A 26,734-nucleotide genomic window follows, 5' to 3' on the forward strand; every position below is an offset into this window, starting at 1 on the left:
AGCTCTATATCTTCTCATCTTTCTGCCTATGGTCCTTGTCTCTCTATCGTTGATCACTGAATACATATTTAGTGCACAAATTAATTCAAAATTTATTTGACTCCAATTAAAGTTTATTAATTTTCTGTAGTTATAGTTGTATGCTTTCCTGGTTGTTGTACTTCATCTTTGAAAATCTGGCCCCAACTGAAAACATTGTCATGAAATCTGATGTGGAAAGAAAAGTGTATCTTACTGTATTGAATAGAAGCTGTTATGACAGTGAAACTCTGGGCAGACTATTTTCTACTGGTTAAATAATTTCTTATTAAAGTACATGCATTTATGATTTTGAAAGTAAACATCCCAGAAAAAAACAAATGTTTGTGAAGCTTCCTTGTTCATTTGGCTCTGGAAGTCAGTTCCTTTAATTCACTCCATAAATTATCCTTCTGTTATAACATGAAAGTCTTGATTTGAACCTCAAGAGAGGACAAAAAAGATAAACAGCCAAGATAGGTCATGTGAGGATAGTAAACTTGGCTGAATGATCTCTCTTCTTCTGGAGTTTGATCAATATCTGTAGGTGAAAATAACTCTTATTAGGTCATTAAAATGTTTATTAGCTAGTTTCAAGTTTTCTGCTTTCCCAACTTCCTGGCATTATCAATGTTCAGTAATTATCTAATAGTGGCTTTTAAGAATTGGATATGGAGTTTTAAAAAAAACGTACTTGGGCATCACATAAACCCTGGAATTTTCATGATCTTTATCTTCACAAGCATATAAATAAATATTGATCCCATACCACAGTCATTGGAGGACTATTTAATTTCAGTTGTTGGTTTACTTTGCTGGTTTTCTTCCACGTTCCTTCCTTAATGCCAGAAAAACCCCACTTGGCTCTAGTACTTCCAAATCATTCCAGCAACTTTTTAAGACTGATAAATATTACATTTAAAAATTATAAAGGCTAAGAGGGAGAATACAGTAAGTCCCCTAGATACGAACGAGTTCCTGTCTGAGAGTGCTTTCGTAAGTCCAATTTGTTCGTAAGTCCAACAAAGTTAGCCTAGGTACCCAACTAACACAATCGGCTATATAGTACCGTACTGTAACAGGTTCATAATACTTTTCACCCGAATAATACATAAAAAACAAACAAATACAAAAAATAAAACATTTTTAATCTTACAGTACGGTACCTTGAAAAGTACAGTAGTACAGTACAACAGCTGGCATACAGGGGTTGGCATCGAGTGAACAGGCAAGAAGCGTTACTGACTGGAGGAGGGAGAGGAGGTGGGAGATGGTAGAACGGAAGGATCGTCAGCAATAGGAGACAGAGGGCAAGCTGCAATTTCACTCACGCCTGATGTTGATGGAACGCACGTTTGCACCTTTGAAAGTTCTCAACTTGAAGGTTCGTATGTAGGGGACTTACTGTAGTTAATGTTATAACTCACATATTGTAACAAGTGTTGTTACATGAGTCAAATCTATAAAGTATGTGGGTTTTTAACCTAATGTTTTCATGACTTGTATAAAATAAAAGTTTTTAGAGGATTTTAGCTCAGTAAATGAAAGAATTTAGAATTATCATTAAGATAAAATAGTTGAAATAACTATATATGTTACCACATTTGATCCTACAATAATCCTGTGAAGTGATATTACTTCAGTTCTACAGATAATATTTCCAAAAATATGTTTAAATTTCACAAATTTATCCTTGGAAAGTTGATATATTACTTCTCTTGTTGAATAGGTAAGGGATTCTAGAATCTGTGGTTTTATTAATTTTGAGATGCTCTCAGCCATTATCTCTTCAAACATTGCTTTTGACCATTTTCTTTTCTCTCTTCCTCTCTCTCTGGGACTCCAAACACAAGTGTTATTAATTGTTTTACTTTCTCTTTTAGGTTTTCCACCCATTTGTCTCTTCATGCTTCATTATGGATTTATGGATTTTTATCTTTCAGTTCAGTAATTATCTCCTCACTCTTTTTCACCTGCTCCTATACTCTTAGAGTTCTGCTCTATTTATATATATATATATATATATATATATATATATTCATTTCCAATTCACTGATAAAATTTTTAACCTCATCATTTCCTTGAACCTAATGAGTATTGTTGGTTTAAAACACCTCTGAGATAACTCCAATATCTGGAGTTTTTGTGGGTCTATTTCTACTGTATGTTGTTTCTGCTGGTTTATTCATGTTATCTTGTCTCCTGGTGTGTCATCACTTTATCTTCACCTGCATAGAATTTGCAAATTCCTGCAGGGGAAAAGTGGTCCTAAATTCTAGATCACCTTCTTAAGCCTTTATCTTTCTATGGATTTTTTTCTCATCATTCTTTACTACCTTATTAACTCTATGTTGCTTTCAAACAAAATTTTAAAAATACTTTCCAAATTTTCTTTTCTTCTCAGCAAGAAGGTAGTTCTGAACTATTTACTCTGTGATTACCCAGAAGCAGAAGAGTAGTTATTTCTCTGCATATATGTTTATCTGGTTTTGTTTATAAGACAATCTGAAAAAAAAAACCCTGTATTTTAATACATATTTAGTCTTAGGTGCATAACGGGCTTATTTCAAAAAATATGCGTGTGTGACTTTATTTGAATTTGAAATACATTTTCTATAAAAACCTATATTCTAATTAGGTTCTCAGGTCTATTTATAAAAAGTCTATTTTCCCCATGTCTTGGGTTTTGTTCCCTAGAAGCAGAGCCAGATCTTGGGATTCTTTTGAAGGTTGTTTATTAAGGGTGTGCTCTCAGAAGAAAAACCTGGGAAAAACTGAGGGAAGCAGGAGAGGACAAGAGAAAAAGCCAAGCGAAAATGGGCTTCAGCTAAAGTCTGGATTCACCTATCCTTTGGAGAACTCGAGAGTTAAAAATGTGTCATACTATTGTCCTAAATTTAGATAAGGGGACTAGGCTTTTCTACCCATGGATTAGTCAACCAGTGGCCACAGGCTACCCCTAAAGAGGGAGGTTATAACTTTCCAGGCACTTCCATACAAGGTAGTTCCTGTTTGGCAATTCTGAGAGAAAGGTGTAGTTGTGGGCTCTTGCCGGTCAGTTCACAGTACTTGCGGGATGGGTGCCCTCTCACATGGATCTGGGCAGGGCATCAGCAGGAATTTTCTACATCCCATAAGCTCCCTGAAGTGCAAGGGGTATTTTCAATACTATGAAATTTAATTTCTAAGAATAATAGTGTTTATTCAAGAATATGCATTCAGACTTCATACTTTGAATACCCGCCACAGTTATCTCTCTCCTGAGGCTGGAGCAACTTTCTCCACACTTCCCAACTGCTAGAGAGAGAAATAGGGACTCTTTAAGCTACAGGTCATGATGGTAGCTCCAGTATCTTGGCACAGAATGTCTGAGAAGGAAGATAACAGAAAGGTGAAAATCTTTGGGGAGCCAGATAATAGTGACTTTTGGGTGCTAGTGAGACGCTAGAGAATGACTTTCTAATTCCCTGGTTACCTTCTGTTATTTTTCCCCTCCTTGCTTGTCTTTCCTGCTTTTCTAACCATCTGTTGCTTCCTCACAGGACTTCTCCCTGGTTTTCTATGGACCAGAAGAGTGACATTCTTTCTTCCTTTTCCTTTTCCTTAAGTAAAAATACAAACCTTTTGAGGATTCTCTCAGACTTACATTCTCCTAACCAAGCTCCTTTTTTTCATTTGGACTGTGTATTAAGAAATCAAAACAAACTAAAAGCAAATAAAAAATTATTTTCACATAGTAAAGTGTACAAAAATTTGAAGTTATGCAAATCTAGGTTCTAATCTATCTTGGCTGTATTAATTGTTAATTGTATCACAAATAATGATTAGAACTATTATTATTACAGTATATAGATACAGGGATAAAGTTCTGGGAGGGGCTACAAAGAGAAATATACAAATCAAATTTTTTTTTAATCCCACTTAGTTAATTTTATGGTTTTGTCTTTTACTATGGTAAAAAACACATAACATAAAATTTACCATCTTAACCATTTTTCATTGTACAGTTCAGTAGAGTTATGTATATAGATATTTTTGTGAAACAGATCCCTAGAACTTTTTCCTGCAAAACTGAAAGTCTGTACCCGTTGAACAACAACTCTTTTTTTCCCCTCCCCCTAATGCTGGTAACCACCATTGTACTTTCTGTTTCTTATGAATCTGACTACTTTAGCTACCTCGTATAAAAGGAATCATATGGTATTTGTCTTTTTGTGACTGGTTTATTTCACTTAGCATAATGTCCTCAGTGTTCATCCATGTTGTAGCATGTGACAATATTTCCTTTCTTTTTAAGGCTGAATAATATTCCATTGTATGTATATACCACATTTTCTTTATCTACCTATCTGTCGATGGACATTTGTATTACTTCCACCTCTTGGCTATTGTGAACCATGCTGCTATAAACATGCATGTGGAAATATCTCTTCAGTTTTTTCAGTTCTTTTAGATATATAGCCAGAGTGGGATTGCTGGATCATATGGTAGTTTTATTTTTAATTTTCTTAGGAACTTCCATACTGTTTTCCATAGCAGTTGCACAATTTTACAATTGCAGCAACAGTGCACAATGGTTCCAATTCCTCCATATTCTCACCAACACTTTTTACTTTGTTAATTTATTTTTTTATATAGTAGCCATCCTAATGGGTGTGAGGTGACATCTAATTATGGTTTGGATTTGCATTTCTTTAGTGATTAGAGACATTGAGCAACTTTTAATGTATTTATTGGCCATTTGTATATCATCTTTGGAGAAATTTCTATTCAAGTCCTTTGCCCATTTTTTAATCAGGTTATTTTATTTTATTGTTGATGACTTGTAACAGTTCCTTATATATTCTGGATAGTCTCCCCATATCCAGATACATGATTTGCAAATATTTTCTACTGTTCCTTAGGTTGCCTTTTCACTCTGTTGATTGTGTCCTTTGGTATACAAATGTTTCAGGTTTGATGTAATCTCATTAGTCTGTTTTTGCTTTTGTTGCTGTGCTTTTGGTATCATACCCAAGAAAACATTACAAAATCCAAGATCATGAAGATTTTCCCCTATGTTTTCTTCTAGGAGCTTTATAGTCTTGGGTCTTCCATCTAGATTTTTCAACCATTTTGAGTTAATTTGTGTATATGGTGCAAGATAAGTTTCTAGCTTCATTTTTTTTTTTTTTTTTTTTGCATGTGGATATCCAGTTTCTCAGCACCATTTGTTGAAAAGACTGTCTTTTCCTCCATTGAGTGGACTTGGCACCCTTGTTGAAGATCATTTGTCTATATACATGAAGGTTTATTTCTGGGCTTGCTATTCTATTCTTTTTTTTTTTTTTCAAGTACAAGTCATAAATTTTATTAGAAGTTGAGTATCTGTTAATTAGCAGGCAGCTATATAACTTAACTACAAAGCCACTACAATTCAAACATTGTAGTATTACTACATGATTTTCTATTCTATTCTATTGGTCTATATGTTTTTCTTTATGCCAGTACCATACTATTTTGGTTATGGAAACTTTATAATATAGTTTCAGGAAGTGTAATGCCTCCAGCTTTGTTCTCCTTGCTCAAGATTGCTTTGGCTACTCAGGGTCTTTTGTAGTTTCATATGAATTTTAGGATTTTTTTTTCTATTTCAGTAAAAAAATATGCCATTGGGATTTTAATAGGGGTTGCATTGAATTATTACTGTGGGTAGTATGCGCATTTTAGCAATATTAATTCTTCCAGCCCATGAATACAAGATGTATTTTTATTTTTGTTTTCTTTAATTTCTTTCAGCAATGTTTTATAGTTTTCAGTGTACAAGTTTTTCAACTCCTTGGTTAGTTAGGTTTATTACTAAGTATTTTATTCTTTTGATGTTATTGTAAATGAAATTATTTTATTAATTTCCTTTTTGGATTGTTCATGTATGGAAATGTAACTGAGTTTTGTGTTGTTGATTTTGTATTCTGCAACTTTGCTGAATTTATTAGTTCTAACAGTTTGTTTTTGTAGAATCTTTAGGATTTTCTACATACAAGAATATGTCATCTGAGAACAGAGGTAATTTTGCTTCTTCCTTCCAGTTTGAATGCTTTTTTTTTTCTTTGTATTGCCTAATTCCTCTGTCTGGGACTTTCAATACTCTATTTAATAGAAGTAGTGAGAGCCAGCATCCTTACCTTGCTCCTGATCTTAGAGGAAAAGATTTCAGTCTTTCACTATTGAGTATAATGTTAACTGTAGGATTTTCATACACAGCCTTTATGTTGGGGTAGTTTCTTTTTCCATTCCTAGTTGTTGAGTGTTTTTACCCTGATAGGGTGTTGAATCCTGCCAAGTGCATTTTCAGCTTCAATTGAGATGATCACTTGGTTTTGTCCTCCGTTCTGTTAATATTGTGTATTCCATTGACTGATTTTCATTAGTTGAACCATCCTTGGATTCCAAAAATAAATTCCATTTAAACATGGTTTATAATCCTTTTAATGTTCTGTCAAATTCAGTTTTCTAGTATTTTGTTGAGGATTTTTACATCAATATTCATCAGGGATATTAGTCTGTAGTTTTCTCTTTTCTGTCTTTTTTATCAAGGTAATGCTGGCCTCATAGATGAATTTGAAAGTGTTCCTGCTTCTTCAGTTTTTGGAAAGAGTTTGAAAAGGATTGGTGTTAATTCTTTAAATATTTGGTAGAATTTTCCAGTGAAGCCATCTTGTCCAGAGATTTTTCTCTGTTGGAAGGTTTTTGATTACTGATTCAATCTTAGCAGTTGTTGGTCTGTTTAGATTTTCTATTTCTTCATGATTCAGTCTTGGTAAGATGTGTCCTTCTAGGAATCTATCCATTTCTTCTAGGCAATCCAATTAATTGGCATAGAATTGCTCATAGTATTCTCTTATAATCCTTTTTATTTCTATGGCATTGGTTGTAATGTCCCCTCTTTTGTTCCTGATTTTAATTGTTTAGTCTTTTTTTTTAATTGTTTAGTCTTTTCTCTCTCTCTCTCTCTCTCTTTCTCTCTTGCATTAATCTGAGGGTTTGTCAATCTAATAGACAGAAAATTTAATTAGCTTCATTGATTTTTTTCTATTGTTTTTCTATTCTCTACTTCATTTATCTCTGCTCTAATCTTTATTATTTCTATCCATCTTCTAGTTTGGGATATAGTATGTTTTTATTTCTCTTGCTTCTTGAGGTATAAAGTTAGGTTTTGATTTTAGATCTTCCTTGTTTTTTAATGTACCCATTTATAGCTATAGACTTCCCTCTTAGTACTTCTTTTCCTGCATATCATAAGTTTTGGTATACTTTTTAAAAAAATTTTTATTTGTCTCAAGGTATTTCTAATTTCTCTTCTTTTTTGACCTACTTGTTGTTTAAGATTGTGTTGTTCAATTTCCACCTATCTATCTATGAGTTTTCCAGTTTTCCTTCTGCTGTTGGGTTTCATTCCACTGTGACCAGAAAAAAATACTTTGTATGATTTCAATCTTAAATTTGTTAAGACTTATTTTTTGGTCTCGCATGTCTATCCTGGAGAATGTTCCATGTTCACTTGAGAAAAATATATATTCTGCTGTTGTTGGAGGGAGTCTTTTGTATATATCTGTTAGGTCCAATTGATCTATAGTGTTGTTCAAGTTCTTCATTTTCTTATTGATCTTCTGCCTGGTTTTTTAATCCATTATTGAAAGTGGGACAATTACATCTCCTGCAATTCTCATGTTGTTGTCTATTTCTCCCTTTAGTTCTGTCATAGTTTGCTTCACATACTTAGGAGCTCTGAGGTTTGAGCATAAATATTTATAATTATTATATCTTTTTGGTGAATTGACTCTTTGTTATTATATAATGTCCTTTTTTGTCTCTGGTAACAGTTTTACATGAAGTCTATTTTGTCTGGTATTAATATGGCCACCCTTTTTCTTTCTTGTTTACCATTTGTATGCAATATCTTTTTTCATCTTTTTACTTTCAGCCTATGTGTGTCCTTAGATCTAAAGTGGGTCTGTTGTAGATAGCATGTAATTGGATCATGTTTTTTTATCCATTCAGCCAATTTATGTCTTCTGATTTATATTTAAATATATTACTTTATAACATTAAAATATATTTATTTTATATTTAAAATAATTTATATTTAAATTAATTATGGATAGGGAAGAACTTACTATTACCATTTTGTTGTCTGTATGCCTTGTAGCTTTTTTGTCCTTCCTTTCTTCTCTTACTGTCTTCCTTTGTGTTTTATTATTCTTTTGTAGTAACATGCCTTGGTTTCCTGTCATATTCTGTTTTGTATATTCTATAGATATTTTCTCTGTTACCATTGCAATTACATAAAATGTCTTAAAGTTTTAGAATTCTATTTTAAATTAATAACAAATTAACTTCCATTGCATACAAAAACTCTTCTCCTTTACAGCTCCACCCCCTGACTTGATGTTATTGGTGTCACAAATAACATCTTTATATATTGTATACCAATTAACATAGTTAATTTTTTGTAGTTATAGTTACTTTTTGTGCTTTTGTCATTTAAATTCTATGCACCAAAATTGCTGAAATACAGATTCATGTGTTTGCTTTTACTAGAGAACTTTATATTTTCATGTGGCTTTAAGTTGCTCTCTACCAATCTTTTGTTTCAACTTGAAGGACTCCCTTTAGCTTTTATTGTAGAGCAGGTCTAGTAGTAAGGAACTCCTTCAGCTTTTGTTTACCTGGGAAACTCTTAGCTTCTCCTTTATTTTTGAAGTATAGTTTTTCTGGTTACAGTATTCTTGGTTGACAGATTTTTGTTGTTGTTATTCAACATTTTGAATATATTATCCTACTATCTCTGGCCTGCAAAGTTTCTTCTAACAAATCCACTGATAATTATACGGACATTCCCTTTTCTGTGACAAGTTGCTTATGTCTGCTGCTTTCAAGATCCTTTCTTTGTTTTTGATGTTAGGCAGTTTGATTATGTGCCTCGTTGTAGTTCTCTTTGGGTTTATCCTCATTGGAGATGTTTTGTTTGTTTGTTTTTAATATTTCCATTGGATACTTTTTAATAGTTTCTGTCTCTGTTGATATTCTCATTTTGTTCATATATAATTTTCCTGATTTCTTTTCATTGTCTATCTATATTCTCTTTTAGCTCATTGAACATCATTTTGACAATTATTTTAAATTCACTGTCAGCTCAAAGATCTGCATTTTTTTAGAGTTGGTTTCTGGAGTTTTATTTTGTTCCATTGATGGAGCCATGTTTCCCTGTTTCCTTTGTGCTCCTCAATCTTTTGCTGAGATTTGGGCATTTGAAGAAAACAACTACTTCTCCTAGTTTTTGCATACTGGCTTCCTACAGGAGAAGACCTTCAGCAATCAGGCTGGCTAGAGGTTCCAGGACCTTTCAAATATTTTCTGATCTTACTCTCCTTGGCGTTTGCATGTGGAACTGTAGCTCTAATGTGCCTGGTTGCTAGCCTATTTTCAGCAGCTTCCAAATTATGCCATCAGTCCAGTCAGTACTTGGAGTCAGGAGAGACAGAAACCAGTCTCTCAGGCAGCCCCCAGACAAGCTAGAACCTTGGCTGCATGGTCCACTCTTTTGTTTCTGTCCAGAGAGAGAAGTACCATTATGGGAGACTTCCTCTCTGTTGCACCACACCAGCATTATGCTACATTGGGGGAGGGGCGTGGACTGGCATGCAAAACTCAGAAGATTTCCTACCGACCCGTTTTCCTGAATCCCTTCTTGGCTTTACATTGGCCTGGATGATGTAGCTTCTCAGCTGGTCTCTAGAGTTCTCACAGAAGTATTCTGGTCTGTATATCATTGTTAACTCAGTGTCTCTGTGAAGGAAGGAGGGCCTGGAGCTTCTTTGTTTCCCATCTTGCTTATGTCATTGTATGGGATTGTCTTTTGTATAGTGAATGACCACCCCAAATTGATTTTTTTTAAATCCCTGTTGTTATAAGTTTATTTTTCTTAACACTGAATACGTTTTCATGGAAGTTGCATTGCCTCCTGCTCTTTGTGTCTCTCTGAGGAACCTAAACCTGTATTAATATTAGTGTCTTAGCATAGTGCCTTCCCAGCACATTTATCTGTTCGCTTTACATATTGGAAGCTACAAGGGAAGTAGCTAGCCAGTAACTTCTATGTCAAGCTATACTTTCCACCCATTTGGGAAAACCTCTCTTGCATTAAATTTACAACTGCAAAATATGTTTTTAAATGATTGCTTAAATGCAAACTTTTTTATTGAGCTATTTTTCAAGCATTATTACAGTCTGTCTCATTACTCTATAAATAGATACAGTCATGGGCAAGGTGATAGATTCCTGGTTAAGTCCTTGCCAAAACTTATTTGGTATCTCAGCTACCAGTTGGCAAATCATAGGTCATTAAGTGTTTTGCCCAGACCCTGAAAAAAATGTGGGTAGCTTACAGAAGAAGCTATTTTTACAACATACTGTTTTTTCTTAATGCCTTGAAATTAATAAACCCTGAATTCTGTGAATATAGAGCATAAAGTAAGACAACCCTTGCTTTTGAAAATCTTTTCTGTCAAGAAAACACCACCTCCCTTTCAGCCCGTCCCAGTGTAGTTGAAGCGGTGCTGCAATTTTTATATGGGAACTACTTTATTTTTCTTTTTGATCATGAGAAGAACGGACTTATACTTGTTTTTCCCTTTGATTATTATTCCAACCAAGATGCCTTGAGTAAATTTTCCAAGAGAATGGAGCACTAGAGGATTTTTTCCTATATAGATCTGGGGGTCTGTTTATTTGTTTAGAGTTTGTGTCTAGGGTGTCTGGAGAGTGATTAAGAAGGTTAGTCTAGGGCTTCCCTGGTGGCGCAGTGGTTGAGAATCTGCCTGCCAATGCAGGGGACATGGGTTCGAGCCCTGGTCTGGGAAGATCCCACATGCCGCGGAGCAACTGGGCCCGTGAACCACAATTACTGAGCCTGCGCGTCTGGAGCCTGTGCTCCGCAACAAGAGAGGCCGCGATAGTGAGAGGCCCGCGCACCGCGATGAAGAGTGGCCCCCACTCGCCGCAACTAGAGAAAGCCCTCGCACGGAAACGAAGACCCAACACAGCCAAAAATAAATAAATAAATAAATTAATTAAAAAAAAAAAAAAGGTTAGTCTATGAATCTGGACACAGAGCTTTATGGGGTCCCCTCTCATTCTCCTCTTCTGCTTCCGCCCTGTAACTGACACCAGCAGAAGCAGCAAGGCTGGCCTGGCATTCCCGACAGATTCCATCTTGCACAGGTTGCCATTCTCCAGCCTAGGCTGCTTCACCTGACACACTGAGTCACCTTGAAATTGTCACTAGGGAGCCTGTTCTCACCATGTTTCCAGACAAGGTGTCCAGTCTCAGTGTAAATATCTTTGGTAAGCATCCTGGTCAAAATGATTTTTTCATGACCTCAGATGGAGAACAAGACTGTATTTGCAGAGACTAGTGGAAGGCTGGCTCCAGAAATGGAGTGATTATTTACGAGGTGTAAACTCAATGGTCTGGTGAGTGTGTCCTAAGTGAGATAGTGACCTAGTCTAATTTTCTCCACTATTTTCTTATTTACTCTGTTCCTTTTTTCTTTTCTCACCTTGTCTTTCCCTTCCCCTCCCCCACTCTCCAGATGCAAGGATTTCTGAGGATGGTGAGATCATGGCTTACATCCATGTTTTTATCGCCTTCCTCTTCGGCCTTTTAAGAAGGTGAAGCCGGATGCTCCAAAGTTGTGCTTATGGTCTTTCCCTTCCAGCTACAAAGCTCCTTTTCTGCAGTTTTATTTCCTTAGCTGGGTGTCTAAGAAAAGTCAAAAAACTAACTAATGCAGAGAATTGTGTTAGTGACTGAGATAACATAAGGCGTTATCACTCAAGGGGTATTTACAACTTAGTTGTGTGTGCAAGAGAGACCTGGTTCCTAACAAAGGCAAGCACTGCAAATTCCTGCTGAGCTGTTAGTGTTTTGAAGAAGGAGATGAAGACGAAGAAGAAGGAGAAGGAGAAGAAGGAGAAGGAGAAGAGGGGGAGGGGGGAGGGAGAGGGAGAGGAGGAGGAGGAGTTCTAGAGTGACAACAGGGCCCACATTTACATACGATAACTCCAAACTCGTTTTCTTGCCCATTCCAGATGCCTTGTTGTTTGCAGTAAGTTTACCTATCACACTGCTTCACACCCACCCACAGTCCATAGAACCACCTGAGTTTCTTTTCACTTTATGGGTGTTGTTACCTCTGTCACCTCTGGGGTACTGAAAGTAAAGGTTTCCTTTGACTTTACCCATAAGAGGACTCTTAGAGCTGATCCAAGTCCCTCTGGGGCACTGAAAGTAAAGAGAATGCAGTAGTGTAGGTGGCATTGAGCAGTTCTCAACTCTGATTTCGACTAGTGGGGGTGGGGGGCAGGAGGTAAGAAGGGTTACAATGTATCAGTCTTCCTACTTTTATTTTTAAAAATAAAATATCTTTGTTAATGATGTGAATCATTTGATGCTAGCTGAGTATAAGCTGTAATTTTCATCTTTCCAGACACGTTCTAGAATAAGATTCCACAGTGTAAGACGTTTCCCTTGGGCCTGAGATGAAAATAAGGTCATTTTCCCAGGGGAGTAACCCATGGAGCAAGCGTTTTAAATAAACAAACTGCCTGATTCTGACTTGAAATGAGCAGTAGTTATTGAGATTTACTGCAACTGACTTTGGACCTCATACAAATGTTGAATTAAGACAGACTTCTTATTAACTAAAATGGAGTCTCCCTTTTGGCAGATGCAATAGAAAAGTTCCTTTTCCCAGATTCTGGGAGATTCAATTGCCCTCTCACCCCCAAGATGGGTCACTAAGCATCGTAACAGGAGAAGCAAGTACTTTCTGTAAGCGTTGTATAAGTGGTCTGATTTCAAAGCTCATAAAACAAAGTAGCACAATTCATTTATAATGTGCAAAATTGGGACAGCCTTTCAAGCCAGTTTAAAAATATAGCAACTCACAGTTAAAATCACTTCATATATATGACATGATTTAAATTGTGTAATATATATGATGTATGTAATTGTGATAAATATGGTGTGATTTTAATATTTCTGCCCATTTTCCCCCCCAACAACTATATTGTACAGTGGAAGGATACTGGGAGCCAAGTGAATTAATTTGACCCTCTTTTAAACAACTTCACCTTTAGGATGCTCACCCACAAAATGAAGAGGGTTGCTTTACATAACCTCAGAGTTTCCTTTTAATGTTAACGTTCTAAGAATCTATAACTCTTCATTCTTCTATGGCAGATGACAAATAGCTCAGTATTTTTAAGGAGGCTCAGCTCTCTTATGCCTGCCCTGCTAGAAAGCATTTAAATATAAGGATGTGAAAATGATATGATCCAGGCTCAAATTCCAGTCATAAAATAATTGAGGATTTGGAAGTGGATAAAGATTGCCTTGTTTTAGAGAAATGAACAGACACAGAATAGAGAGGGAATGACCAAGAGTGCAAGCCTGAATCTCACTAGGACCATGGCAAAGTGACCACTTTTTAAAAAAATGTGAGCTAAAGATGGAATACGGTAGGATGCAGATGAAGTGGAACCGGTACTTGGATCAACTACAGGAGTCCTGAATTATCAACCTAAGTTGATGGTGAGGGGAAGGCTTTAGAAAAACACCCATCTAACACTCTTCTCAGTCTTAGATGTGTAAGAGGATGCATAGAGGGACTTTCTCCTCGCCCAGAATTGGCAACTGGGGCTAACCCTGGGGTCAAAGAGTGCTACTTACCCCATGTATCCTGTTGATTGATGGGAAACCTATAGCCTCTTCACCCATCCTGTCCCTAGCATTTATAAGGGATGACAGAACTTGCCTCCCACAGTTAGCTACAGCCTCAAATCTTCCTGCATTTTCTGTGCCTGTATAAGAAGACTCTGGGAAGAAGGGTAATGGTCAAAGTCAGGTGTCATCATTTTTTTTTTTTTAATTGAATAGTACATTTATTTATTTATTTATTTATTCATTTTTGGCTGTGTTGGATCTTCGTTTCTGTGCGAGGGCTTTCTCCAGTTGCGGCAAGCGGGGGCCACTCCTCATCGCAGTGCGCGGGCCTCTCACTGTCGCGGCCTCTCTTCTTGTGGAGCACAGGCTCCAGACGCGCAGGCTCAGTAGTTGTGGCTCACGGGCCCAGCCGCTCCGCGGCATGTGGGATCCTCCCAGACCAGGGCTCGAACCCGTGTCTCCCGCACTGGCAGGCAGACTCTCAACCACTGCGCCACCAGGGAAGCCAGGTGTCATCATTTTAATGGGGAGTTCTGTGGCTTTTCCTCTCATTCCCTATGAGACAAGGCTCCAAGAGATTCACTCATAAAGTTAACAGATGCCTGAAAAAATATAAGGATGGCTCTTTCACTCTCTGGATGGATGTTTACTAAATTGTAGTTCTTACAGGTCCTCTCAGTATAGAGAGGGTAGCCAACTTTTTGATAAAGCTTTACTTGTGTCCCCTGGAGTTTGCAAGCCCTATATGAATATGAAGGCTAGTGTCTGCTTGTCATTTGGACAATTCTGAAAGTATGAGCCTTGCTAGAATTGATGGTGACAACAGAGTGAAGAGATTGTGGTATAATATCCCTGGGAAAATGAGGGAAACACCTCACCCCAGACAAGATACAGAAGAGGATCTCAGTTCTTTCTGAACCTCCAAGCGAAGGAGCAGGGATAAAGGGTAGGGCAGGAAGAAGGGGGTGTTCCAGTCTTACCCAAAGGGAACTAGGGCAGGTCGACTTTAAGATGGCATCCAATGATCTCAGCATCCTAGCATTCACAACCTTGACTCTCTTTTAAGCAACAGAATAAGGCAAAGGTGATGGAATGTCACTTCCAGGATTTTGTTACTAAGATTGTAATTTACATCTTGCTAGCTGACTCTCTTTATTGCCTTCTTGGCCTGCATGCTTTGATGAAGCATGCAGCCATGTTGGGAGGCCTATGTGGCAAGGAACTGAGGGCGGCCATGGGCTGACCATCAGCTAGGAACTGAGGCCCTCAATCCAACAGGTCACAAGGATCTGAATACTGCCCACAGCCACGTGAGCTCGGAAGCAGATTCTTTCCCAGTTAAGTGTTTAGATGAGATTTCTTTGAGCCTCATGAGAGACCTTGAAGCGGAGGACCTAGCTTAGGCACTGTGAGATAATAAATGTATGTTGTGTTTTAAGCCATTAAGTTTGTGGTAATTGTTACACAGCAATAGATATCCAATACAGAGACAGTGAAGGCATGGCCACTGGCAAAGGGTGAATGGAGGGCGGGAAGACCCTCACTGAGGGAAGCTAAAATCACCCCAAGAAAAATACATACACATATTCATGGAGACCATAACATTGGGAGAGGTTACTAGCAATACACAGAAACATACTGGGTACCAGTTACATAAGGTATTTTCTACCATCTCTCTTATTCCCACTTGTCTCCCTGATACTCATGATGTCAAAAAGGAAGAGGGAGGAAATGTCCCAAAGATAGGCCATTCCTTGAAGGTGAGGGAGGGGGAGGAGAATGAAAAGAAGGGGCCACATCCCCCCATTCATTTCAAGTCCCCTGGGCCACAGCCTTGCCAGTGGTAGGAGAGTAGAAGTTTATCTTCTAATACGTAATTAAAATTTTAAATGAACAAAGTTTTTGGAAGTTGCTCAAAAATTCATTAAGAGATTTTCTACCCAACCAGAAAGGGAAATTTGACAGAATCTACATAGGACAGTGCTTGGAAGATAATTAATCTGTTTCATGTATATACTATATACCTTCACCAAGTTTAGACTCTTCATTAAATGGGTAATGCATGACCACAGCCAAGGAGTCTGAGGCTCTGGAAATTGGAGGATGCCTTGGGAAAGGAGTTTTAGTCTCTGAACTGTAACAAAATGCATCAATACCTGAGAAGCACCAAGAACTATCTTTGTCCACTGATACGCAACCAATTGGTATAACATGGAAAATCCTAAATGTTTCACAGCAGTTTGTCAATACCTGTATGTAACCGCTGGTGAAACCTGACCAGGATATTTCTTGAGTCATATATACCTGAATCAAGTTAGGATATTAACTCGTCTTAAAATATGATTTGAAAAGGACCATAATGACTCAAAGAGACTTGTTTTTCTTTCTCTGTCACTTCAATACTATTGATCATTCTTATCCTTTGGAGAGTTCTCCTATTTTAGGGTTTCTGTGATAAATTTTCCAGGTTTTTCCCTTGCCTTTCTTACACTTCTTTTCTTTTTTTTTAAACAGACTTTTCCCTCTTCCTGTCTCTCTAAAGTTTAGCAAATTTTCTTCCTGGCTCTACTTAGTATTCTCTCTTCTCTCCTCTGGCAAGACTGGTCAAACTTGAGTTGTATATGCAGATGCCACCCAAACATACACACACACATTTATTCCTCATCTTCCATTTTTTGAATGATGAAAAAACCCAACACAAATGATACTTTCTTTGATCCTCTACTGCCCCTTGCTTTCTTCTTAGTAAATTTCAAAATTTCAGAGATTTTTCTCTCTCACAATGTCTTCTGCGTCTGTCTTTTTTTACATTCTTTTAACTCTAATCCTATTAGAAGCCCTCATTACCTGTTGCCTAGGCTGGTACAATTACCCCCAATCTGACCTTTATGCCTCTCTGTTCTCAGAGCAGTCCAATATATTGTTAATAAAACTGTTTTCATAAAGTGAAACCATGATCACATCCCTTGTTTAAACGTTCTCTTTCCTTCTAAATTAAATCCATACTCCTCACCCCAAAACCCAAAGCCTAATATGACCCAATAGGGTCATATTAGGGTCATAATAGGACCCTAATCTACTTTCTGAATTCATCTCTCTCCTCTTTCTCATTTATTTCCTCCATAGAGACTTCAACTTATCCCTTCTTGCTGTTCTCTAGCAAGCCACTTTCTTTTTTTTTTTTAAATTTTATTTTTGGCTGCATTGGGTCTTTGCTGCACGCAGGCTTTCTCTAGTTGTGGCAAGCGGGGGCTACTTTTCATTGCAGTGCGTGGGCTTCTCATTGTGGAGGCTTCTCTTGTTGTGGAGCATGGGCTCTAGGCGCGCGGGCTTCAGTGGTTGTGGCACGTGGGCTCAGTAGTTGCGGCGCTCGGGCTCTAGAGCACAGGCTCAGTAGTTGTGGCGCACGGGCTTAGCTGCTCCGCGGCATGTGGGATCTTCCCGGACCAGGGCTCGAACCCGTGTCCCCTGCTTTGGCAGGCGGATTCTTAACCATTGCGCCACCAGGGAAGTCCACAAGCCCCATCGTTTTCCACTTTGCTCACAGCTACCAGAATAAACTCTAAATATATATAAATTAGATGGTGACGATCCCTGCCTAAGTCCTTTCAGTGTCTGCCCATTCCTTCTAGAGTAAAAGTGGAGGCCTTTTGTGCTCTGACTCTTCAATCCCTCTTCCCTCCAGGCACAGGGCCTTTGTCTTATTACTCGTAACATGCCGTCTCAAGCTTTTGCCCTTCTCATTGCCTTTCCTCTGGCAACTTCTTGTCCTGCAGGTCTCAATTGAAATTGGAGCTTGGGATTGACATATACACACTACTATATATAAAATAGATAACCAACAAGGACCTACTATATAGCACAGGGAACTATACTCAATGTTCTGTAAGACTGAGTAATAACCTATATGGGTAAAGAATCTCCTAACACAACACTGTAAATCAACTATACTCCAATAAAATTTTTAAAAATAAAATAAATAAATAAAAATAAAGATTTCACCTTTTCAGAGAGGGTTTCCTACCTCATCCCACCTAAAGAATTGCCCATGGCCTACCCAGTCATTCACATCACTTTGTTTATTTTCTTCATTACTTTTTACCTCTAGCTGAAATTATCTTGTGGTTAAAAAAAACTTTTTTGGTTACTTTTTTGTTGCTTGTTCTCCTTCACAACACTGTAAACGCCACGAAGCCAGGGACCTTGTCTATCTTGCTCACAGCTGTGTTCCCAGCATTTAACAGTGTCATACCACCTTGCTTAGTAAATATATGTTGAATGAGTTAATGCCACTTATTCTGCATTGGTTGTACTCCTTGCTATCTCTGCCTGTTGAAATGGTGCCCATCATTTAAGCCCATCTCGAAGTCTTCCCTCTCTTTTGTCTTGATATCTGAATGTTATTCCCACCCTCAAGTTTTTACATAGTCTTTTGCTTGCACACCTCTTATGGCCCTGCCAGGTTCTGCCTTGTTATTTTAAACCTTCTACCATCTCTTCATTGGACTACAGTTTTCTTTAGCAATGAGGTTTTGTTATGTTCATGCTTACATCTAATTACTGTGCCAAAACAACTGTAGTTATATACATAGTTGATATGTTGAATTAAAAGGCAAGAAATACTGCAAGAAATAATGCTAAAGTTTCACAAATGATTTCCTAATTCTGTTGGTTTTAGGGCTTAGAGGACGTCTGTGTCTCTGGAGCTAACTATTGATAGAGGAATTTTTTTTATACTGATCAGTGGTACCAATTAATAGTTGTAAAGGCAGATAATGTAAGCCACATCATTTTAAGGAAAAATCAACTATAACATTTTTTCCCTTTTTGTTTTTATAGTAAAATAATTGCTTCCATGGATATGGACATCTAATGGGTCTAAAGGAACTGTAATGGGAAGTTGACTTGAATTTAAAAAGTAGGAGTGAGTAAATAGGATTTGACTACCCTACCAAAAATTAAAATATCAGAACTATATTCAAGTATAATTTGTTACAATTCCATTAGTGCCTGTTTCTAGAAGTGCCTCTCTTACGCTGATATAATTCATTTTATTTCTGCCATTTTTCACTCTCTCTTTTATTTTTTGTACTCTTGCCTTTAACTGGATTCACTGACTAGTCTTTACCTCTTGGTGGTCTGGACATTCTACACCCTGTTTTTATTCTAATCTCCTTGTTGTTACATTATAATTTTAACAAATATATATAAAATTTTCTATTCTATAAGTATTTCTAATTACCACTAAGGATGAGCATTACAATGGCTGTGGCAATAATAATTTTTGGAGCATACTGATAACATTAAGAGGTTGTTGGTAGTTTTGTTCTAGGTGTGATAATTTATTTTAAAGCTTCCTTACCTTTTAGATATGTAATAAAATATTTGCAGATAAAAGCATATAATGCTGGGAGTAATTCAAAACAAATAGAGAAAGAGAAAGGGAATTATAGGGGGGCAAAGGAGGAAAAACGATTGGTCATGAGTTGGTCATTGTTGAGGTGTGTGATAAATATATGGAGTTTATTATATTATTCTCTCCACTTCTGCATGTTTGAAATTTTCTCTAATAAAAGATTAAAAAGAGATACGAGTCACATTTTCCCCCAATAAAATACAATTGGTTTTTTTTTTTAATTTTAATTTTAATTAATTTATTTATTTATGGCGGAGTTGGGTCTTTGTTGCTGGGTGCGGGCTTTCTCTAGTTGCGGCAAGCGGGGGCTACTCTTCGTTGTGGTGTGCGGGCTTCTCATTGCGGTGGCTTCTCTTGTTGCGGAGCACGGGCTCTAGGCGTACGGGCTTCGGTAGTTGTGGCACGCAGGCTCTGTAGTTGTGGCTCGCAGGCTCTAGAGTGCAGGCTCAGTAGTTGCAGCACACAGGCTTAGTTGCTCCACAGCATGTGGTATCTTCCCGGACCAGGGATCAAACCCGTGTCCCCTGCAGTGGCAGGCAGATTCTTAACCACTGCACCACCAGGGAAGCCCACAATTGGTTTTGATGGTGGTTTGCAAATGGAAGTCAGGGACAGAATCATTTTATTTTGAATAAACACAGAGAAAATCTTTTATTCAAAGGCCAGAAATGTTATTTAAATTTGATAAATTCTGCATGTTTGCTGAACACTTGTTCTTTGTTATATTTGCCATAGTTGCCACTCCGAGCATTCCAGATTAAGCTCTCTGTACGTCTTCTTCTGTACGTGGCCTCCACGATGACGCACATTTCCACAGCCACTGCACATCCTGGACAACCAGCTCGCTCTTTCTCCCAAATCCAGGATAATACCATTCAAGTGCAAAGACTAAATGCATGCCAGGAATCCTTTCTGCCTAATGGTAGTTCCACCTAAAATGGGAATATCATAAGTTGAATTATGTTCCTGGGTGACTTTTTTTTTTTTTTTTGTAAGATTTAATGTCACTGTCAAATTTAGGCCCTTTAGAGAATGCCAAAATTGTGATCTGTTAAAAAGTGTGTCAACATGCATAATCTTTAAACATAAATTGTGACCCAATGTTAGGAAATTTCAAAGGGCATTGAATAAAACTTTAATTCAAATGCTACCCTCAACTGAGATCCTCTTCTTTTTCTATCACTTTGGTGGCCCAAGTCATCTGCAGGCCCAGAGCCCCCTTGGCCTCGCGAGACACCTGAGGTAGTAGATCCCCAGGTCCTCACAATGCCAAGCATTGTCCGCAGAGCAGCCCATGTCTCTATAGCCCTGCACGACCCCCATATCGCTGTCTGCTCCTGCTTCTGTTTCCAGATCGTACTGTCTCTGAACTTTGGGTATTTTCTGACCTCTGCTGCAGAACCTCTTGTTAAGCCACTCTGTTCCTTCTTTTGAGTGAATCTGGGTCATATGTCTCAGCTCTGGGTAGTTTTCCCAGCAAATCCATTCCATCTTCTTTATATTTTCCAGAAATTCCTCAGGGTTTCTTTCCCATTGATGAAAAGCTATCTTATTAATGGGACTGCACTAGATTAATTTTGATTTAAAGTCTTTGTGTTTTGTTATTTTAGTGATAAGGGGATGAGCCAAAGGCATAGCTTATCATTTTGAGTTAAAAATCCTGCTCACACTCATTCAGTTTTCTAATGATTCTAATAATTTGACTTACAGTGTTATATTAGTTTCATGTGTACAGCATAGTGATTCGGTATTTTTATAGATTATACTCCATTAAAAGTTATTACAAGATAATGGCTATAATTCCCTGTGCTATACAATATATCCTTGTTGCTTATCTATGTTATACTTAGTAGTTTGTATTTCTTTTCTTTTTGGCCAAGATGCATGGCATGCGGCATCTTAGTTCCCTGACCACGGATTGAACCCAGGCCCTGGCAGTGAAAGCACCAAATTCTAACCACTGGACCACCAGGGAATTCCAGTGTAGTCTGTATTTCTTAATCCCATACCCCTAACTTACCCTCCTCCCTTCCTCTCTACACTGGTAATCACTAGTTTATTTTCTATATCTGTGAGCCTTTTTCTGTTTTGCATATACATTCATTTGTATTGTTTTTTTAGATCCACATATAAGTGATATCATACAGTATTTGTCTTTCTCTATCTAATTTATTTCACTAAGCAGCGTAATATTCTCTAGGTCCATCCACTTTGCTCATTCTTTTCATTCCTTTTATGGCTGAGTAAAATTCCATTTTATACACACACACACACACACACACACACACACATACCACATCTTCTTACAGCATCAGCCTGGTCAAAGCTGGTCTCCACCACATATGTGTCCGGTCCATGGGAGGGGAAAGAAGGTATAGAAACATAAGCTCAGAGTTTTTAAAATCAAGAATGGGAAGTGGTCCATTGACTTCTGTTCATGGGCCACTGGCCCCAAATCAGGCACATGGCCACAGCTAACAGAGACAGGGGAATGTGTTAGCTCTAGCTGAACAACTCTGTTGCTATGAAAGAAAGGAAGAATGCACTTGGGGGAGATAGCTGTCAGGCTGCTTCACCATCTATTTTAGGCAAATACTATGATAAGCCACCTGGGGGAAAGACTTACAGTCTGAGGAGAGATGCATATGATATCCGAAAGTTACAGAGTGCCAGTTATTATGAAATAACCAGTAAACAGGATCCACACTGTGGAGTGAAAGAAGTAATTTAGATGGAGGATTTGAGAAGGCTTTGTAAAAGCAGTAATTTTGGTAGGTAGAGAAAGCACAGAGTTTCAAGCTCAGAGACTTGCAGACTTGTATGGGAGACTGAATATGAGTGAAGCAGTCAGTGAACTTGAAGCACTATGTTATACATTGTAGTATTTTACACATGGCACTATTCGAAGGGGTTAGGAAGCAAAGCTGTAAAAGGTGCGTTGGAATCAAACTGCAAAGAGCCTTGACTAGCATGCTTAAAAGAGTGTAGACTTTTTTCACCGGTCAATGGCGAGTAAGTGAAGACTCCTGAAAAATCTGTTAATATATCTGTTAATAAGTGAAAAGTATATTTTAACTTCAGTTTTACAGGTAACTATTTTATCCTCCACTTTTTCACTATTTATTCAATACAAGCTGAAGTAGTCCAATAATATGTGGAAATCCAGCCTTAATATTTTTGTTTTCTCAAGTGATTAAAATAAACACTGTGAAAAATAAGAGTTTCATTTAAATTATGCCAGAGAGTGTTGGAGCTGGGGGAGAGGTGTCATACAGTACAGCCAAGAAAATCTCCATGAGAACCGGAACAACGATTGAAAATGAGTACTAATGAAGATAGAAATACTCTAAAATGAAACTGGGCTCTGATGTGGTATTTTGATCTGAAGTTAAAGGCTGATTAAGCTTTTCGTGAACTTAAACTTGAATCTGTGCAGTAAATTATCAAGGGGGGTGTAATTAGGGTCACTTCCTTCCTAGATCTCTGGGGAATTCCCATCACCATTGATGAGAATTGTGCCTAAAGATCATGGGAAGAGCATGGCCCTTGGGTTTCCTCTTAAACAGCCTGTAGGATTTGTTATGGTTATTTTAATGCACTGGTCCTTGGAGACACTGATTTCAGTTCTGCCTCTACTTTGGACATGGTGAAAATGACAAAAGTTGTGGGTGGGAACCCCAAGAGATGCAGATATCTTTTCATTCTTTCTTCTTTATCTATAATTATTTTATTATCTGTGAGGAAATTTCTTTTCCGAAAATGCCAAATTTGTAAACAAGAGTAAAAAATAAATGATTCCAACCAATGGAGGGGAAAAAGTGCTGCCCCATGTTTACTAAGCGGCTAATAACTTCTCTGGGAGTTAGACTTTCTTTGGGAACTGAGGTCATCTCTTTAAGTCTCTGCTGGTTCTGAGACACCTGAGTGTTAAAACACTTGACCAGATAGTTAGAAATGTCTGAGGCCAGGGGACCAGCATTTTTACTCAGAGAAAGTCTTGAGCCAAGTGGCAAATGATGAGGAATTGTAGAATAAAACCGTGGGATTGGGATAATGTAAAGCAGGAAAAAAATGATAGTTCTAAAGATGAGCAGTGTTCGATTTTCTCACCCAGCTCTCCGCAAAACTATCTTGTGGCACAGCTCTGGATCTTCCGTTGCCTTCCCACGCCTGCCCAGTAACCAAGGGCAGGTCTCGATTTTGATCATGCAATTCTGGCACCTAAGCCAGTTTTCCTCTCCTGATACTTTCCCTCTCAAAGTATTTGGGTGCAGAATCAGCACCTAACCTGCTTATAAATTTCTGCTCCTCCATAAAGAGAAGAAACACACCTAGTTTTTTTTGCCAGATGGTGAATGTCAGACATGGTAGAAGTTCAATATATATTACTGGATAAATAAATTAATGACAGATACATGAAACCAGAAATATCCTCTGTAGGTAAAATGTTTCCCTTTACACTTTGTAGTATTCTACACATTATACTATTTGACAACAGGCAGGTGGCAGGTATCAAAGAATCAGGAAAAGCAACTGGGTATGGGTATAAGGTCTCTGCTGCAGAATTTTTAAGAGATCAGATTCATGTTGCAAAGATCTTTTTTCTCTGTTCTAGAGAACAAATATAATGCACTGAATGTCATTTATTAAGAATCCAATTAATTTCAAGGCAGTCCTTCATTTCTAGCTTTTGTCCTTTGTGAATGAATCAAACTATTTTAAGCCCTTTATATACATTAGCTACCTTAGTTCTTACAGTAACTTATGAGGTAAGTACTATAATCATTTTGATTTTATGTATGAGGAAAATGAGGCACAAATATTAATTTTGTCAAGACCTCACAGATGCTAAGTGTTAAAACTGAAATTTAAACCAAGAGAGTCTGACTGCGGAGTCTATTTTCTTAACCACTCTACTGCACTGTCTCATGAGATGGCACTGGAGCAGAAATCCTAAATAATCACAGGAGGAGAACCAGGAGGCCTTCTGGGGAAATGTTCCTGGTAGAAGCAAACTGATGATATGAAAGTATGTATGGCTCTGTTTCAGAGAACAGCAAGGCCAGAGTGGTAGAGTGGAAATGATTTAGGGGAAAAGATAGTAATAAGATGTAGTGGCTTGTGGGCCCTGGAAAAGGTTTTGATTTTCATTTTTAGAAAAATGGAAAGCCATAGGAGGGTATTAAGCAGAGGCGTGATGTAATGTGACCTAAAAGAATATTGTGGCTGCTGTATGATGACTAGGACGGAAGTGAAGAATCTAAGTATTTAATATAAAATAATATTTAAATTCAATACATAAGTCAAAATTATATACACACACACATATAAAGAATCTTATTTTCTAAAACTAAACTCAATAGTTCCAAAACTGCTTAGCCAGTTAAATATATTTTGGCAAAAATAGGTCCTGAAAACATTGTAATGTTCTAAAACACCTGTAGATTTTTAGAAATTGATGTGACCTTTTCTTTGGTGTGGCTGTCACCAGCTAAATGATGTCCTTTTCTGAGCCATGACTTGACATAGGGGCCCCATCAAGCTCGTCCACTGACTTCCCCATGAAATCCATGGCCATCAGGTCCTTGGCACCCAGCCTTTGGTTGCAGCTGGAAGGTGGCTGGTGGAACAGCTCTAACTCCATTGCTAGATTTGCCCCTGGCTGCCAAGCATCTCTGTATCACCTGGACTCAGAAATCCTGCATCTCAGCCCCACTGTGTCCAGACATTACCTGCCCCACATCCTGTGTCACCTTCACAGATGTTGAGCTGCCACTGCACGGAACAACAGGTAAGCACTGTGCATGTTCTCTTGCTGGTGTGGCAGTTGCCTTCTGCATCTGTCCGGTTTCCCTGGGATGGGAGAGGGGGACCCACGTCTATGCCAGAACTGCGAGGACGTCTGATATCCAACTCTGTAATCACTGGTGGGCTAAATCTGATCAAGGTAGATTTTTCTTTAGCAAACTGAAAACTGTACAGAAATGTTTCAATATACCAATGTCCATAGATGTAGTAAAATAGAGACCTCAAAAATCTGTGTAAAAGGCTACACAAGAGCTCAGCTTTCTGATGTTTAGCTATGTGAAATATGAGAATAAGCCTATAGCTTACTAGCTTTGTACTTCTCTCCCTGTGCCCTCATCCCTTCCTTGAAGAGGCAAGAGCTAAGGATGATTAAATCAAGGGTTGATAGAAAATCTCACTTTAGCAATTGAGATAATGCTAAATCTTTATATGCCAGGCCTGCGTTCAGATATTACTAAGAAGGAGGTGTAGTTTTAAGATGCGAGGTGGGAGACGCAAAGAAAAAAGGTTACGGGATTTCCATGATACATCAAGCTCAAATAGAAAAACCAAGAGAACATTCTAAAACTTTGAATGAAATGAAATCAACATGAAATTTTTAAAATGTAGTTCCCTTGGAACAACAGATCTCAAAGAGAGGGACCCTCAGAGGTGAATGTCATCATTGTGTGATCGCTGTGTCACATGCCTCTAAAAATGTGTTGTTTTTCCTTGAGCTTTCACTAGGGATAATTTTGTGAAAGAGAAATTGCAAAACTACAGTGAATACAAAGAAAATATTTTAATAAAATATTCACTATAGTGGAGGCTCTCAACAAGAACTGAGAAGGCAAAAGAAGTAGCTGTCCCTTTGGGGAATCCAGTCCTAAATGACACAGGAATGTTCTTAGCTTTTCTCCAAAAGCTCCTTGCCTAGTTCTGCCAACAGGTGACCATGAGGGGGACAAAGAAACCTCTGGAGGTCACTGTGAAGAACCAAGTGAATTAAGAGAATCCACTTAGAAGTAGATGAGAACTAAGCAGCTTTTAACATTTTTTTTTAATAAAAATATTTTTCCAACTCACAGGGAAATGGGTAAAACTTTTCAGGTTAAATGTTTCTTCTGTGAGTTGTTCTTAGTCAGTTGGTACCACCTATGGCTTGTCTTTAAGCAACTGGGAGCCCCAGCAGGACTGCAGACACCTGGCTGGGCATCGGGGAAAATGCAGAACTAAGCAGTTTTTCTGTGGGAAATCCAAAAATAGATTTGCAAGTTTCTATTCATGTTTTCAAGGCTCTGAATGAGAAGTTAACAGGAACTTTGCTTCATCAATCATATTGTGGGGTGATTTCTAGCTTTGAAACTTTGAGCCTTATACTACAATAGTTGATTTAATGGAATAGGAATTTTGATTTCTAGTTGGATTCAATTACATTCATGTAGAAACATGCTAGAATTGATCTCAGTTGTTGTTGTTTTCCAATTTCACAGATGTCCCTGCTTAAAATTTTAGTGTAATTTTCCTAATACTAGTTATGCTTATAATATCCAATTTGAGAAAAAATAAAATTCAATATTTAAAAAATAAACAAAAAATAAACAACAGAACAAAACAGAACAAAACAAAACTAAGCAGTTTTTGTCTCAGGTTTCTTACCCGGTGCAGTTACAAAAAAAAAAAAAGAGAGAGAGAGAGAGAGAGAAAGAGAGAAAGGAAAAACACAATTTTGGGGCCCCCTGCCC

The 26,734-nt window shown here is 37.8% G+C and overlaps 2 long non-coding RNA genes across 2 annotated transcripts in view; both read left to right on the forward strand.

The window, feature by feature from the left end:
- The window catches only part of LOC309609923, a 477,943-nt gene that overhangs the window by 119,688 nt on the left and 331,521 nt on the right, over window positions 1–26,734 (forward strand). The gene's annotated exons all lie outside the window — the stretch shown is intronic.
- LOC309609921 lies at window positions 2,048–26,687 on the forward strand. The gene is made up of 2 exons (XR_014233657.1): window positions 2,048–13,967; window positions 14,296–26,687. It is a non-coding gene; the product is annotated as an uncharacterized lncRNA (long non-coding RNA).

Source organism: Balaenoptera borealis (genome assembly GCF_965194805.1).
Source record: "Balaenoptera borealis genome assembly, chromosome: 13".
Taxonomy (NCBI): domain Eukaryota; kingdom Metazoa; phylum Chordata; class Mammalia; order Artiodactyla; family Balaenopteridae; genus Balaenoptera; species Balaenoptera borealis.